The sequence below is a fragment of the Ischnura elegans genome, chromosome 1 (assembly GCF_921293095.1).
Source record: "Ischnura elegans chromosome 1, ioIscEleg1.1, whole genome shotgun sequence".
NCBI classification, from domain to species: Eukaryota; Metazoa; Arthropoda; class Insecta; order Odonata; family Coenagrionidae; genus Ischnura; species Ischnura elegans.
The window spans coordinates 89,027,676-89,045,299 of record NC_060246.1 but is presented as its reverse complement, the minus strand read 5'-3'; the positions used below and the strand labels follow the sequence as shown (position 1 = coordinate 89,045,299).

Here is a 17,624-nt window from a genome sequence, read left to right as displayed (position 1 = left end):
TCGCGCGTATTAAATAATGCGTTGTGTGAAAGTAACGTGAAATTCCTAATTACTGACAGGAGCAACAAAGGTTTACATTTTATCTGATATCTGTTTCTTAAGAAGAGGATAAGGTTTGAGGTCCACTTTAAATGAAACCAGTAGAATTTATGAATTGCTTTAAATTTTTAAATATTAATCTCTTTGTGAAGTTACGCCAAACTCAATTCAGGCTAATTGTAGCCACTGAAATCCTGTGACAGTAACATAGTCGTAACAACTTAGGGGGTAAGGCCACTTTTCAGTGGGATATGGGGATGAATATTATACTTAAAGGGTATCGTTACCTACTCATCACCGAGCCGGTTTACTCTGTCGCAATATGATTGACATAATACTTTGTAAACGAGCAGGGGAATGTGTTTCAATTGCAAAATTTTAATATGAAATCGCACAAGTGAACTTATCGCCAGATTAAATTAATGTATTGTCTATTTATCTCTGTAGGAAAACGATGGTCGCCGGTGGACTGCCTTTGTCGGATTTACACAAAAAAATAGATTCAACGCGAAAAAAATATTCGTAGGCAAGGAATAGAAGGCAGCAAATGTGTACATTTGTCTTGCATTTTGCCTTAGCAGAGGACAATTGTAAAATCCACATTATACTGAACTAGCAGAATAAAAAATCAGTTAAAAATAGAAATACACTTAAATGTTATAATAATTTTCCTTTTTTATCCTGGTGCATAAGATCTGTAGAAATGGTACACTGGCTTTAAAATTTGAAATTTTATACCCTACACTTATCATAAAACTATTTTTTAAATATATTTTCTCGTTTATGACAATAAGTTAAGGAAATATTGAGTTCTCTCTTAGCTAATGGAATTAAATTGTTAAATAATAAAAAAAATTTCAATTTGAAATTTATTTTAAAACTGCCAATCATTATAATAAGTAAGCAATTGTTAAAATAGAGCAGCATTGCTGGATTTTCCTTGCGGTGCAATCTAATCAGACAAATTCTGCGCACAAAGCATCGTTTTGCTTCATAACACGAACATCTACTGAAACTTCCGGGAGGAAAAAGACTGGAAGGGCAAAGGAATGAGAAGCTACGAGACAAAAAGAGGGAATTAAGCATTCAGGACGACGGGCGATCAACTTTCTCGGGTTTCCCTCACGCACTCTCTTGAAACAAATGACGAAGAATTCCGCGAGAAGAAGAGAGGAAAGATTGCCTCTGATGTCCTCGTCCGGAATTCTTATTTGACACCTTTTCCTCATGGTAGAGACAAAAGAAAGGTTGGAGTTCATCTTTGGAGACTTTTTGTATAAAGGATACCGCTCATTGTTACCTTGAAGACATTTTCCCCTTCCCATCCACATAAGTAACTTTATATGCATGTTTTTTTACATAGATTTCAGAAATGGGTTACAAAAAACTCGTTCGAAATATGGAGAGTTGGTCAGATAAAGACACCACTTGGCTTACTCAGCTTAAAAAGTTAATTTTTTCGCCAGAGTTTCACCATTTCATTCAAGTATCATCACGGCTTCAGTTTAGAAATTTTGTATCTTTCATTCATAATGCATGCCACGTACTACTGGCCATCAGTTTTAATTTTTTTGATCTTCACACTTACAAAATAGTATTTTTTGGCTCTTGGTAAGTTAATTTAATGTGCTGCTTTGAAACTGAAGATGATACTTTAATAGATCAAATTGATGGGCGAATATTAACAAGTGTTGTCATATATCTGACTAAAACTCCATGCCTCAATCTAGAAATGTTAGGAAAAAAGTGGTCAAGAACAGCTCAGCATAGCTATAAGAAGACTACTGTAATTAAAACATCTCATGTATAACTCTTGATGCATATTGACCACAAAACTATATACATTGCCACATTCATCGCATGCGCTGAAACAAATGCCACAACCGGAAAGACAAAGGTCCGTAGCTCGATTCCCGTCCAGGGAAACTTTTTCTCATGGCAATTCATGTATAGTATTGTGGTCTTATTGAGGAGCGTAAATTGAGTAAATCCCTCCCCCAACCCATTTCCCTCCATTACTTCGGAAGATAATTGATTTTGAAACACTTGCACTTAAAATTTTATTAACTTTGATTTAGAAACAAATATAAGCACATTTTATGCGACCAAATAAAATTATTTCGTATTCAAATGTAATATTTTCACTGATGTAATATTTTTTAAAAATTCAAATGTAATATTTCATAAAATTTTTCGATGATTATACCACCGCACACCTCGGAGGTTTACTGCCTTCAATTAAGATAACGATGCCCCCGTAAAAAAAACACGTTAAATCAGATAGAAAGGCAAAGTGATAATAAAAAAAACTATTTTAAAGGGTAAATTTGATAAATAATCGGAAAATGAAGATCCCGAATTCGCGCGATTACAAATGAATTCATTCTAAAAGTAAGCCATTCCTGGTTTGTTTTCCAGGGAGCCCACAAAAAAAACAGAGATATATTAAGGGAGCAGTTTCATAACCGAATTGGCCAGCGCCAATCATTTTTTCGACCGGGAGAGCATCATTTTTCCGTTAAATTCACATCATGCATACGTATCCAAATTGAAGGGGAATAAAAAAGTAAATCCGTCGGGGAGGATGAAAAATAATGCAGGGCTTATAGCAAGGACAGAGAAAATCCACGTTTCAGTTAATGCAAAGCAAACACAGAGGCAATCCGAAATAATACCCATCTCTCCGTTCGCTTACAAAATACAACATCGCATCCACATTTGCATTTTCGATCGTATTTAAATTTTTGTTACGTAAAACGTAAACCTCGGCAGAAAAAAAGGGAAACAAACGATGCAAATTTCACCGAGTGCTATTATTTAAACCGATGGCCTCAAATTTAAACAGCTTATGCCATCGTAAGGAAATCCTAAAGAATAGACAATTGTTGAAACCAGACTTGGCAATAGATTTTAAACGAAAGTTAAAACCAGTAAAATTTCAATAGTTTCGTTCCCGGGAGCGAAATGTAGAAACGAAACGAAATTCATTTTAACCTGGGGAGCCTAACTCAGGGTCGAAACGAAATCGGAGTCAAAACTACTCCGCGTCGAAACTAAACCAAAACTTTGGCACGAAACGAAACGTATTTCACCATCAAACGGTTTAGTTTCGACCCACACACAGAGTACGAAGTATGGTCGAATGAAGTAGAGGTTCGGCCTATCGCCATTAGTCGCATGGGGCACTCATATTTTTACCACTAACAGGAGAACGGTGAACACAAACTGGCCATTCGATTTTTAAGCTCAATGTTTTAACCTCTCCACACGTATGCCAAACGTAATCGGTTGAAACTATTCCGTCTTATCCCCCACCACTCAACATCTGGGAACGAAGCTTAACTATGAGCAGCGGAGATTCGATTAATTTAGTTTCGTTCCTGGGAGTAAGGTTTCGTCCCAGTTTGAAACTTAACTCCTTAGTGATTTTAATTTCGTGCACGATCGAAACTAAACCTAGTATCGTATCGTATTTTCGTTTCCCTCCTGGTTGAAACGGAACATTTTCGTTTCGTTTCACTTGCCATCCCTGATTAATAGTAAGAGCAGGCCTCTGCTCTGTCCGAAGAGTACAAGGCTATAGACAACGATTCGTGTTAGTGTGGGACATATAACATCATGAATCTATTCGCGTGGGTAGTCGTAAGCGATGAATCAGAAATATAGACGATTTGGTGAATAAACCAGAAACGCCCTGTATTTAATGGGAATTAAATATAAATTGATATATAAAACGTGAAAACAAACGCTACTGTACGAAACAGCCAATGAGCCGAAGCTATTCTGTGTTATCTCTATCCACTCAACTTCTGGGATCGAAACTTAACTATGAGCCGCGGAGTTTCGTTTAATTTAGTTTCTTTCCCAGGAGTAAAGTTTCGCCCGGGGTCGAAACTAAACATCGTGGTGATTTTAATTTGGTGCGGGAACAAAACTAAACCTAATCCTCGTTTTTTACGCTTCCCTCCGGGTCGAAAAAATATACTTTACCAATTTATCGTGAAATAAAAAGTCATACATGCTCGAATACTTGTACTAAAAGTTTTTGGTCCTCAGCATTTTGACGGGATTATATACGGTATTAGAAACATTTGTCATCAACGATGCTGGGAGAATGTAGTTTTAGGCTTATTTAGACATATTTTCTTCAACTCAAAGTCATATATTAAGCGGTATAGATGACGTTTTCATCTCAAATGCATGGAAATCAACACCAATAAATCTAAGAGACGTTCGGCACACACGAGATTAATTTTTATTTTTATGATGACGTCACGACATTGGAAATAACTTAGTTTTTTTCAGCCTTCAAAAAATGAACAACTTCATCAAGGATTACCTTTGTTTACGTAAAATAAGGTGTAGCAGTTAAAAATTCTTTGCTTTATGTTACAAGATGAATACTGTGGTCAGTGGCGGATCTATGGGGGAGGGGGCTAAGGGGCCATAGCCCCTTATCCAATCCCTTGGGCATACAAATAACACTAGATAGAATGGTAATTTTGTTCGGACACCTACTACTGCTGGGATCTTACCCCCTATTTATCCTGTATCCGCCACTGACTGTCGTTACTAAGTTTCTGCCAGAAGCCTGCTAAGTTTAAGTCTATCGAATGCAATGAAATCAAAGAACCAACATCTAGAAACATCAAACAAAAGGATTCACATAAATGGTATAGATATCTTCTTTATATACTTATCTTTTTCATATAGCATATTTTCCGATGGATTTAAAATTATATGAGTCGCAGATTATAATTTATATATTAATTTGACACACCAAAAATTCGAATTATCCAAAATAAAATACGAATTTTCCACGTTTTTTTTAGCATTGTTTGAATACAAAATGCTAGGGAACCAAAAAAATATTTGAATAAAAGAAGTTCGAATTATCCAGGTTCCACTGTAGCAGAAAAGTTAAGTTCACTGCAACATCACTATAGTTTCTGTGGTTTACTTGCCTAATTGAAACTCGAGGATGGCCAATTAGGAACGGTTTGAGCTCTAAAAGTTAATGATGTATATATTGGTTCAAAAAAGATAATCCGCATACCACACATGATTATCTCGATTCGAAGCGCTATGTAAGTCACGGCGAACAAATTAATTGATTCTCCCTCCCTATCGACCCGTAGGATTGGCCAGTTTTTCTTTCGAAGTTCTCCCTCGCACGAAGTTTTCTAACTTCTTTTTCCACGTCTGCGGAACTTCTGGAAAGGCTTTGAAATATCCCAAGGGATGAAGGACGAATGGATGATTTACGAGGAAAAGATTGGGCGAAACTGAAGTTGGACGATATTGAGCCCGGCAGCCTTTTATCGTTGGAAATACGATCAGAGCGGGTACGTCAAGCAATGAAACATTGAGATAGATTAGCGAGGTTCGTGAAGGATAATACTTATAATTTTTCAATTCCCAAGAAATTGACAGCCGAAATGAGGCACTATCGTGTAACTAATAAACACTTATTGCATTACTTCATTCCAAAATGACAGTGCGTTGGTACCACTGCGATATATTTGAAATCAGCCAAGGTTGTTTTATTTTCAGGTAGATCTACAGACAGGCTATTATATTACCTATACATACCGCATCTGTGCCTAGATTAACCTAGGACAATCACAGAAAATCTCTTTTCATTAGGGAATGAGTTCATTCAAGGTGTACTCAAGTTTTTCAACTAACAAAAAGATGCATTTCAGTGGGAATGGACGTACAATGTCAGCTAAAGACCAAATTGTCGCTAGGATTACTGAAGTATTTTGTAGTACTGGATTCATTCAAGCTGAATGACCCTTTTTGCGAGGAAAAAACATGACGGAAACTATTCTGTAAATTAATAAATATAAACTTGCGCAAATCCGGCAAAAAACTTAAATGATTAACGAATTAGATACATATTCCGTTCCCTATTTGGCAAAACATATTTATAAGCGAATATAAATACCGCAAATAAACACAGAGGCGTTTTGAAAGGCTGAAGCAAGCAGAAACGAAATGAATAATTTCAATGGGCTCAGGACTTTAGAAGTGGAACAATTATGGACGTACACAAATACCTATCGCCAGATATATAAATCATTGTCCAACAGCATGGAAATATAAATACGCAAACCAAATAGATGGGCTTAATCTGGTTGATACTGCACTTGAATACAAATAGCTGAGAAATATGATTGCTACACTTTTTTGTGACCTGTTTGTAAGAGATTGTTTTTTGAAAAATAGAGATATTTTGCATTTTGAAAAATAGCAACCACAAGTAACGGGTAACTTGATGGAAAATACATTCAACGGTAATATAGGCGGGACTTATCAATTACGCGGTGACTGGAGTAGATAGCGTATTATTGGGACGGCCAAAGAATTTCAATGGAATTGGTTTCAACTAGGCTTGATTGCCTGTCAATAAAGAATCTGTTATCTCCTTATACACAGGCCACCTGGGTCTCGTAATGTACCACTCGATGATCGTGGCTCTCAGAAAAGGTCCGTAAAGGAAGAAATGATGTACTGGGAAAGCGGTTGCGGATCAGAAAGGAAAGTTAAGAGGGGATAATAGGCTTTCCATGGGTTTCGTGCAGGAAAGAAAGGATGAAAGAAGTGAGGCAACTGAACCAAGAACCGAGGAAAGGCTTAGGATAAAGAGAGAAAATATAAAATATTAGAGGAATAAAGATGTAGGAAAAGAAGCCTGAGAAAAAAGATAAGATGGCAGTTAATTATGTTGATACCAGAGTGTTTATTATTCGGGATAAATAAAATAGGACAAGAAACTCGTGTAGATAAGTTGAAAAGTAACCCTCAACGACCATGGTTTTGAGATTAGGAGTTATCATGAGGGATTTCTTCAAGACTTTTAAAATGACTCCTACTTTGTCAAGATCTTTTGAAACAAATAATATGGCGAAACCACGACGGGTGAGAAGAGTGTGAAATTTACTTCTGACAACTGATGTTTATTTATCAAACCCTGATTCCCTAGTATTTAGTTATTTTTCTATTTATAATTTGTAGCACAGAAATTGCTATCTTATCCTACCTTATGCTACCTTATCATGACATTATCCTAAGGAAACTATAATGCGTTTCCCAAAAATAATCCATTCCTAATAATCACATAAATTCAAATCTCACCGATGCAAATTAAAAATTCCTATTCATCTTTCTCACCCATGAAGGTGGTGCAAATCAGTGCTTCTCCGCTGGAATTTCGTGAAATCTTAAGGGCTGTCTCTCATTAATTAGGGTTCGTTGGCTGCGTGAGCTAAAGGTGAGACTGCCTGCCAATGAATATTCAATGCCTCGTGATCGAGTTTCATGCCGTGAGAGGTTACACAGTCGACGACGAACGCTTGTTTACTTAAAATATCTTCCCGGGTCCTAACGCTCTCGGGCCTAGCACTCGAGGAACATTCAAAGTCGTATCTTCCGACCCTAAATCATGACATAGAACCATAAAGAGCGGAAAATGAGATATCGTAATTATTAATACATAGTGACACCTTGAGTCAATCCAAAACATCTACGCCATTACGTGGAAAATTTTTATGATAATAGGTTCTCCAAATCAGGCTCATAGCCAGAAATTTGCTTCGGGGATGCTTTGGAGGTATTCATGTTGCCCATTCTGGTAAGGCGTTATCACTTTACACGCATCGGAAAACCTTACATTTTATTGAAAATAAACGACCTTTGTAAATTTTCACAGAGTTTTTATTTGGTACGACGCGTTTAGACGCTAAGGCGTCATTCTCGAGTACAAATATTTTTACCGTACAACCCCGTTTAGGGCGAGTTGAAAGAGTAATGGAGGGTTAAGATTTGAAGGGAGTTGGAGGGTAGGTGGAAACCAGCAGAGTTTGGGTTGTGTGACTAAGTAAGGGGAGGGAGAAGCTGGCTGGGGGGGGGCTTGGTTTGGTGCGGCGTGAATTGCGGAGGGAAAGTGCGGTGGTAAGGAGAGGTGAATGTTTTTGAAACACACTGTCGTTGACTCTAAAAATCAGTGTCCCAGAGAAATTAATTTAAGAGATTTATTATTTAATTTTTTTAATCCGTGAATTTAAATCCGCGTGAACGCCTGTGCACGCCGAACGCCACAAAAAATACTCCCGGATGACTCTGACGTTGAATGAAATCATTCGCTCAGCCCAGGGATCGCATTTGATCAAAATAATTCGTAAGATGGAAGGCAATTATCAGTTAATGCGAATAAAAAATTCGGTCATTCGCTCCTAAGTTAAAAAAAGCGCGAAATTTATTGCTCACTTTAATGAGTAGGTGACGTCATTAGAGTTCTTGTTGGTAATAACGTACAGAGGGAATCACTCATTGCGTGAAGGAATCGCACAAGAGATCATAAGCAACAACGAACCACGCGAGTACGCTGCACGAGGAGAGGAGTATAAGATAAGCGGTAACCCGGTAGGTAATAGTCCGTGACGTCACCACCTACTCTGCAACAAGGGTTCATTATTTTATGTTGCGATCAATTTTCTGTACGATAAATTTTCGATGTCGCTGCACACGTTTAAATAGTACGGAAATATCATTTTTAGGCCACCATGATAGCGTTTAACTTTGGCGCTTAAACCCAGCTTTAATTACCTATGGAACCCAAAGTGCATATACGCAGTGGCTCATCTATGGGACGGGGGATTAAGGGATAGACCCCCCCCCCCCAAGGCCTCAATGAAATTACAAAAAATTAAAAACTGCGTATATGCACTTTGGATTACATAATTAAAACTGGGTTTAAGCGCCCTAGTTAAACGCTATGGTGGCCTAAAAATGATATTTCCGTACTATTTAAACCTGTGCAGCGACATCGAAAATTGATCGTACAGAAAATTGATCGCAACATAAAATAATGAACGCAGCCCTTGTTGTAGAGTAGGTGGTGACGTCACGGACTCTTGCCAACCGGGTCACCCCCCCCCCCCCCAAGGCCTCAATGGAATAAAAAAAATAAAAACTCTTGTATAGTTTGATATACGCGTAAGTAATAGCTTTATCCGCTTAAATTTAAATTTTTATTGCCAAAATGATGTAAAATGTATTTCCGGGCATGCCATTTTAAAAAATATTTCCGGACCCCGTTGCCTGGGGGGGGGATCGCCACCGCAGGCCATCTCATCCCCTCCCCCCCCCCAAAGCATATTCCTAGTTACGCCACTGCATATACGCATATCAACCTCACCGAGAGTGAACCTTCACTAATAGTATCCCGTGAGTGAGAAGGTAAACGAGTTGCAATGGCTGATAAGGGCGTTCCCCGCCTGCTCCTCTGTGCACAATGCATCGCACTGCAGATTGCGTTCTCTTGACCTGGATCCTGCGAGCAGACTCACACACACACACACACACATATATAAGACCATCTTATTGCACTCCCTCTCCGTGTGTGGCTCGTATCTAGGCCTCCTCCTCTGAGATGCTCAATTATTTCGCGCACATTCGTGGAACTCAATGTGCTCGGTAGAGGAGAAAGAAATATGGAGCACTATCAGGGTTACGAGAACCAGACTGTTGGGCTCACTGAGTTAGAATGCATTGAGCGAGTGAGCTGGCCAGGCAGATACGTCAAATCTCAGACGCCATTGGAACGTGACGCGACTTATCGGCTCTCTTGAAAATATATACGCCATAGTTTTTAGTAATAAATCCAAGGAGGGTAACTGCGAATAAGTTTTCTGGAAAAATCAAATAATATACTTTGATAAAATATCTAAAACAGTTTCAAAACTATCAAATACGAGTAAGTTTTCTGGAAAAACAAATAGTAAAGATAAAATACTATAAACATGTTTAAAAAATTCGTTTGAATTTCATCAAATCATTTATTGCTAAAAATTATCAATAAAGAAACCATTCTCATGGGGAAAAATCAACTTTTGTACCCAGAAATAATGAATGCCCGAACTGTCGGAAACGAGCATAAGCTAAAGATAGCGCCGCTCTTTGAAACGAGAGTTAGATCGAATTCCTGGAATATATTACAGGCATAAACACATTTCAATAATTTTGGTAAATACAAATGGGAACTCTAATTTCTGTACTCAATTCCTTAGCAAAATGTGTTTATTGAGGTTATAAAACTAAAGGAAGGCGCATATGTATTAAAGCAATTGATACTTACTTAAACATGGCTCGCTTCGAATAGGGTTCGTTAATTAGACTAAGAGGAATTCATTTAACTCCATGAAATCTACATTGTACAAAAATATAGACTAGATAATAGATGCACCAAGGAGGAATATTGCATTATATTTGGTACGTGATTCAATTATATTTGCGTCACTTTAATAATGATAAATATTCATAGATTTTGTTTTTAGCTCACTCGGTAATACATTTGTTAAAATTCTTACAACCATTGAGCATATAGAATTATCCTTTCATCAAAAATCAGCGAAAGAACTAATTTTTTTAAGAAGGAGTAGAATATTTTCATTTGTTGTCATTCTACAACGTGCTACGACTTCACATGGAAATTGGCAACTGCCCATGAAAAAATATAATTTCAAATTTCTTCAAGAGAGAAGAAAAATGAGTTGATCCTGAGCATTCCTCCTATCTATCCTAACTCATTTAGTTATTATAATTTTCTTGCAACGGGCTCGTAATTAGCTAAAAACATCGATTTGGAAACTTACTTTTCCTATTCGTCACAAACTTGACCCATTTAAGGACTTGATGTCCAGCTCAAATCTCCCAGTAAACCAAGGTCGTGGGTTCGAGTCCTGTCACTGTCACGCCGGTCATTGCGGAAACCGTTTGGTACTTTGGTAGGAGGAGCTACTCAAGGCTCGCCTATCACCTCTCGTAACGATGTGAGAGTGAGAATAGTAGCCTAGGGCAGTGACCAACATTAAATTAAATACTCATATGGTGATTTTCTGCTGCGAAGAATGCGATTGCGATTCAAAGGGCATTTTCGGAACCAGTATCAATACAATTCTGTCCCTGTGGTGAGCACTTTAATCGGTAGAATACTATAATAACTAAAGAGGGGTGTTATGGAGGGCCAGAGCATAGAGCCAAATGGCCAAAATCGCATATTTTCAATCGCATTTTTCGCGATGTTCCACCACCTAAAAGTTATATTTTCAATACGCCAGCCGAAAGGTATTAAAAAAACACCTCCAGAAAACGCTTTTTTCTTCTTGGCCCTCTCAAGAAAGTTTTATGAAAACATGCATTAGAAATGTTCAAATCGACGCTATATCTTCTTGCCCCACTCGAAGTTCTTGAAACAATTGGAAATATGTGCCATTAAATAAGGTATCAAATTCCGGAAACAGCATTAAAAAATATGCATTCTTGACCGAGATATTTAAAAAAGAGTGAAAATCATTTTTTCGATCTAGCCGGCCCTGGTGGGCATCTAGCGGGCTGGAAATATTGGGACGTTTGTCCTATTTGATCCCAAATCGCATACCCCAAGTACGGGAAAAATCCCGGAGGGGGGACTTTTCACCTTCTTATCCGGCTATGCCCTTTAGACATCCCTAATCACGTTATCATCCACCTCTCCCCATCCGACATTTCTTTCTCCGGTAAGATGGCTCATTGGCTGTTTCGGACGGTAACGTTAGTTCTCACGTTTTATATATCAAATTAAATATAATTTCCATTAAATACAGGGTGTTTTAGGCATAATCACCAAATCGTCTATATTTCTGACTCGTCGCTTACGACTACCCACACGAATAGACTCATGATGTTAGGTATATGTCCCACACTAACACGAATCGTCGTCTCTAGCCTTGTACTCTTCGGACCGAGCAGAGGCCTGCTCTTACTATTAATCAGGGATGGCAAGTGAAACGAAACGGAAATGTTTCGTTTCAACTCTGATGGAAACGATAATACGAGAACTAGGTTTAGTTTCGTTCCCGCACGAAATTAAAATCGTCAAGGAGTTATGTTTCGACCGGGTACGAAATTTTTCTCCCAGGAACGAAACTAAATTAATCGAAACTCCTCTGTTTATAGTTAAGTTTCGATCCCAGAAGTTGAGTGGATGGGGATAACACAGAATAGTTTCGATCCACTACGTTTGGCATTTTTGTAGAGTGGTTAAAACATCGAACTTAAATATGAATGGCCAGTTTGTGTTCACCGTTCTCCTGGTAGTGGCAAAAATATGAGAGTCCCATGCATCTAATGGCGGTAGGTCGAACCTTTACTTCATTCAACCATACTTTGTACTCCGTGTGTGGGTCGAAACTAAACCGTTTGATGGTGAAACATCCCTCCGGTCCCTCCCGTGCGACACAATATCGACGTTTCGTTTCGTCCCAGAGTTTTGGTTTAGTTTCGACGTGAAGTAGTTTCGACTCCGATTTCGTTTCGACCCTGAGTTTAAGGGCCGTATTCTTAGTCGACCCTGTAGGGCCAACCGACCCTGGATACGTCATCAGCCCCTACATAAACCGATCTCGCCCTACATACGCCACATCAAGCCCTACATATGGCCGTTTTTGGAACTAAACGGGCCTTACTTGATGTAGGGTAGCTGAACCAGTCCTACACCCTACAAAAACAATATGCTCGGCCATACATTTTCGGTCGTCTTTTCTTAGTTTCATAGTTAGTTCCATTACACCACCAGAGTGTAAAATTGGCGCTGCGCCGTCATCTACGTCATCTCAGAGAACTTGACGACGGAATTACCCCCCACCACTTATGTAGGGTCGACTGAGAAACGCATGTAGGGGCCTTTTGTTATGTAGGGACGGATGTGTAGGGTCCACTAAGAATACGGTCCTAACTCCCTGGGTTTAAATCCATTTCATTGCGTTTCTATTTTTCGTTCTCGGGGATGAAACTATCGAAAATTTACTGGTTTTGACTTTCGTTTAGTTTCTATTGCCATCCCTGCTATTAATGTAAATATAGAACGTGAGATAACTTTTCCCCTTAGCCCAGTGACTACCAAATTATTAACCTCATTCAAGGCTAGACATGTGCTAGAATTTCAAGATAACCTACCGTGCAGGAAACAAAGCTTTGGATGATTGTGTGCAATATTATGGCAACAATAACATTGGCACGGCAGTACCTACTTATCAAAGCGCTAGCAGCAGCGTTATCAGTGTATAAGCAATAGCGCTCAAAGTGGCTCCGCGATAACCAAAAGCTGGCCATGATGGCAGCCTCCACTTCAGTATAGTTTTAGGGAATAGAATAAGTCAGCAAAGAAATATTCAAAAATACATTCCATTAACATTATGGAAAATAAACAAATAAACTTTGTAAGGTTCACAAATATATTTTTAAAAAACCAGTTTGTGTTTTTAAACATATCGTTGAACCTTGCAAAGTTTATTACTTTATTTTCCGCAATGAAAAGGTTTCAAACAGTTAAGCCTGAAATTATGAGCTGCATTAAAATCATAATACATTTCCTTTTTCGTGAGCATAAAATTTGATGGAAATGATTGATAAAAATTTCCAATCGAAATAAACTACATTAAAAAAACATAAACAACGTGAAAACAAAAACGTAGAAAACATGAAAGTTAGCGTAAACAGTTAACAACTTAAAGTCGTCATATTCTTTCAGTCAGCTCTCTCAGATTTTGCCATTTCAATCTTACTTTCGTGGCCAGAAGCCGAAAATCGTTCTATTTCACATTCACTCCGAGGCGACAGAGGTGGACATCGTCCGCTGGAGTGTGGTGGCGAGAAAAGGGCGGGTATGGCGAGCGGAGTGAAATCGCGCCGATGCCCTTGGCACTACTTTCCGCGCGCCGACGACCTTCGCCGAGATAATCCACCTGCCGCCCCACCGCTGCCGGCCACCTACTTTCGCTTTCAACCCCTCGCAACTCGAGACTGCGGCGCCAACGCGCTCACTTTCGCCGTTCTTACTCTCCGCGGCAACTCCCATCCGTCGAAATTATTATCCTTTATTATTCTCCGGGGATTGCGAAGAAGGAAGATTCAGGACCGATCATGGACAACTTATCGACAAGAATATCAGGAACACACGGTCACCTAAAGGATATTTTAGCGTTCATTGCATAAAAAATAAACATTACACTGTTAATGCCATCTTAATTGGCTATAAGGCCACACCTAATTAACTCTTCATAGCGTGACATTAACAAGATTTTGTTCCTTTTATAAAAAAAAATACGAATAAAGTCACTTCTCATTTATCAACATGATTAGTCTTTGCCCAGATTATTACAGAAGAACAACTAAACCTACAATATATTCGATAGAGATTATTTTATGGGACTCACACGCTTGGACTTGATTTCATCTAAGTTTTGTGTACAAAAATCATAGCGCATAGATTCACGTCTTAAAATCAACGTTAGGGCTCTTGGTGATTTTTTGTGCCGTTCGTGCAAAAATTTCATTGAAAGCTTCCCTTGGAAGTATTTAATACTTTATTCCAATAAGTCACGTAAAGTAAGCGTTAAATAGCATTCCTCATGAAGAATCTAAAGAGAAACAAAGATTCATGTCATTCTTAGAAAAAAGTATAGAATCGTTTTATACTCGTAGGGATACTGGAATAAAGCTTTTTTACTATTTACAGCCATTGTTTCCTTCATTGTTTTTGAGATTCACTTAGTACTGTATATTATATAAACTCGGTATTTCATTTCTCGATGGGTAAACACCTTCAAGACAAGAAAATTTTGTCACCATTCATTACGCCTCTTTTAACATCCTTAAAGGTCATGCCATGATTGATCAGAGGTTGTCCTATTTCAAATTTAAATTCATCCAATTTCTTACAACTTCTTTGGCAATCGAAAAACTATTTCTCACAGTTTGAAATTATTTTAAGCCACGGAAGTTATATTTTTCGGTTCCATTACTATCAATGTAACTAAATTTTCAAGTATACTAAAAATATGATGTACTTACCAATAATAAGCAGCGAAATTTATCGGTCCAAAAATATTCTGAAGCCAGAATCACACAGCACTTGACCTTAAGCAAGTCCTTGGATGCTATATAGCCTATTTGGACTTTTATACGGTCAAGTATCACGTGATTCATGCTTAGCCTCATTTTTCCGATCCATATGCATGCATACTCTGCAAATTAGACATAATTACGTAAGCGCAGTCGAATTTTACTTATTAGTTACCTTTTCATTCAGAAGATCATTGCACATTCACTAACCGTGCGGTGGAATCTGATATTACGTTAGCGGGCCTGTCTTAGTAGCTGCATTATATTTTTTTCAACCCAATTAAGGTGGAATATCATTGGTCCGATTTTCTTCTTAGCTATTCAAAGGCCTAGCAACGGATAGGCTTTTTTAAATAAATCACTAGCATTGCTAGCAATGTTGGTGATTTATACACAATGCTAGCGCAGAAAAATTGATGAAATTCAAGTGGGTACCGAATCAGGCAAGATATACGCAAATATAAATTCATGAAGAGATAATCAAAGGGCAAGGTTACATGGTTATCTTGGATTAAAAAATATTTTGGGCTGGAATTCAGGAGGCTTGAGAAATTGCCTGACCCAATTCCATGTTTAAGGGGCCGTAAAATTCCTTTCCTCCCATCCACTCCGCTTGTCGATATTTGGAGGAATATGTTCCCAGAGATTTCTCTTGAATTACGGAATACCTGAACAAATTTTTTCTTCGCATACATTTTGCACAAGTCTTTGGATAAAAATGAGCCAGATGGAAATATTTATGTGGTATAAGTGAAACATGATTCAAATGTTAAGCAAAAATACATTAAATATAGAAACTTCACAACAAAAAATGAATTTAAATATGTAATCAGCACTAGCTCTCATTAAATACAAATTCCTCCAAGGCACCATTCCATTAGTCGCATGATACATATTTCCATTGCACTACAAGATTTTGAGGGAGTTAGGTTTACATTAAATTTGTTCAAATTCTAAAGGCTCTCCGTAACGACAAGATAATTTATTTAGTTACTGAGTAAATACAAATCAATGTTCATTGAGATCTATAGACACTCGAATAAAACATTCGAATGTAATTTACTCTTCTTCCATTGACCTGGGTAGTGATTGATCATCTACAATATAAGGTATAAGAATCTGAGATGGCTTAGTGGTGAAGTGGTAATTAGCACGTGTTTGAAATTATTGAAAGATCAGTCCTTCACCACTAATGGATACAAATTCCTTTAACTTCCAGTTTCCACAAATTACTGAGAGAATGTCTACCGCGAGGAAGTGAAGTTACGACATCTTTAATTCGTTTCAGTTTGAGTAAGCTGCCAATTCTAGAATAAATTTTGCTGCTATTTTTTACTGAGAAATTACTGAGGCATAACATTTTATTAATAACCAAAACTTGAAAAATTATGACATTTGGATTTGCAGCCGTTCTCAGCATTTAAATGAGGAAAATGGGTTGCCAAAATATCCGTTGATGATCCTGGGAGAATATTTCCAAAATGAGGAAAAGTATTGATAGATAAATACTAATAAGATATAGAACAAACCTATGCGATGCGGTAAAAATCTCTAAACATAAAAATAAATGTACGACCAAGCATTTTTTTATAGAAAGCAAAAAAAAAAATTGCTTAGAAATTTCCCACAAATCATGTTTCATCGCGGATGCTTTACCTATACGCACAAAATATAGCTGAAACAACTATCTAGTAAAATCTTCTTGTCGATTATATTTGCTATTCCCTTTTATTCCAATACCTCAACTGCATAAATGCTCGACAATCGCCCACCGAATCAAATCCGCCCATCTAGTTCTATAAGGGCCACCTAGATGAGCGGATTTGATTCGGTAGGCTATTGTTGAGCGTTAATGCAGTGGAGGTATCGATTTCTCCAGTAAATTATACTCAGGTTAGGTCCATGTCAAAATTCATGCAATGCATACACGGAGTTTGTGCGCAGCTACGGCAAGACGTCCTATCCAAATGTTTATATTTATTCAAAAATTTCGAGTCAATGCGCAAGAATTGTGTGGCCGAACCATAAATTAAACCGAAATAAATTGGAAATCAAAGTGAAGGACAGAATTTAGCATATAATTAAAATACGAATTAGACATTTTTTAACTCACAGCAAGATCACACATCTCACACGATAAACACGTCTACCAAGAGTGGCTAAAAGAATGTTCGTTTTCCATTTGGATTGGAACTCTTAATACACAGACTCAGCGCGGCTGACTGCAATTCGCTCAGCGTGAATGGAAATGAGGAGAGCATCTCAAGAGCATGTATACAAGAGCAAAAGTGAGCTCGTCAAATTTCAGGGGCAAGTAGGTACCCTTGAGTTGTCAAGTGCGAGAGCTGACCTGCATTCAGACTAACGAGATGGAGGCCATGGTAGCGTAAATAAATCTCAGTCTGAAACGACGTCGGAAATGAGAATCACACAAAAGAACATTTGCCGGTGAAAGTGGCAACGTTTAAATAATGCATATTCATCAGCGATATCACGACGTACTTGAACTCACAGGCATGTGAAAAGGGGTGATTAAATCATCACATAACTCCAGCTGAAATATTTAAAGACACTTCACATCAAGATGAAACTGAGAGCATTTTAGAATAAAATTTGATGCAAATTAGCGGTACTTTAAA

At 38.0% G+C, this 17,624-nt stretch overlaps 1 protein-coding gene across 2 annotated transcripts in view; it reads right to left on the bottom strand.

Moving 5' to 3' along the window:
* Positions 1 to 17,624, bottom strand: part of LOC124165511 (aminopeptidase N) — a 119,308-nt gene that overhangs the window by 32,050 nt on the left and 69,634 nt on the right. The gene's annotated exons all lie outside the window — the stretch shown is intronic.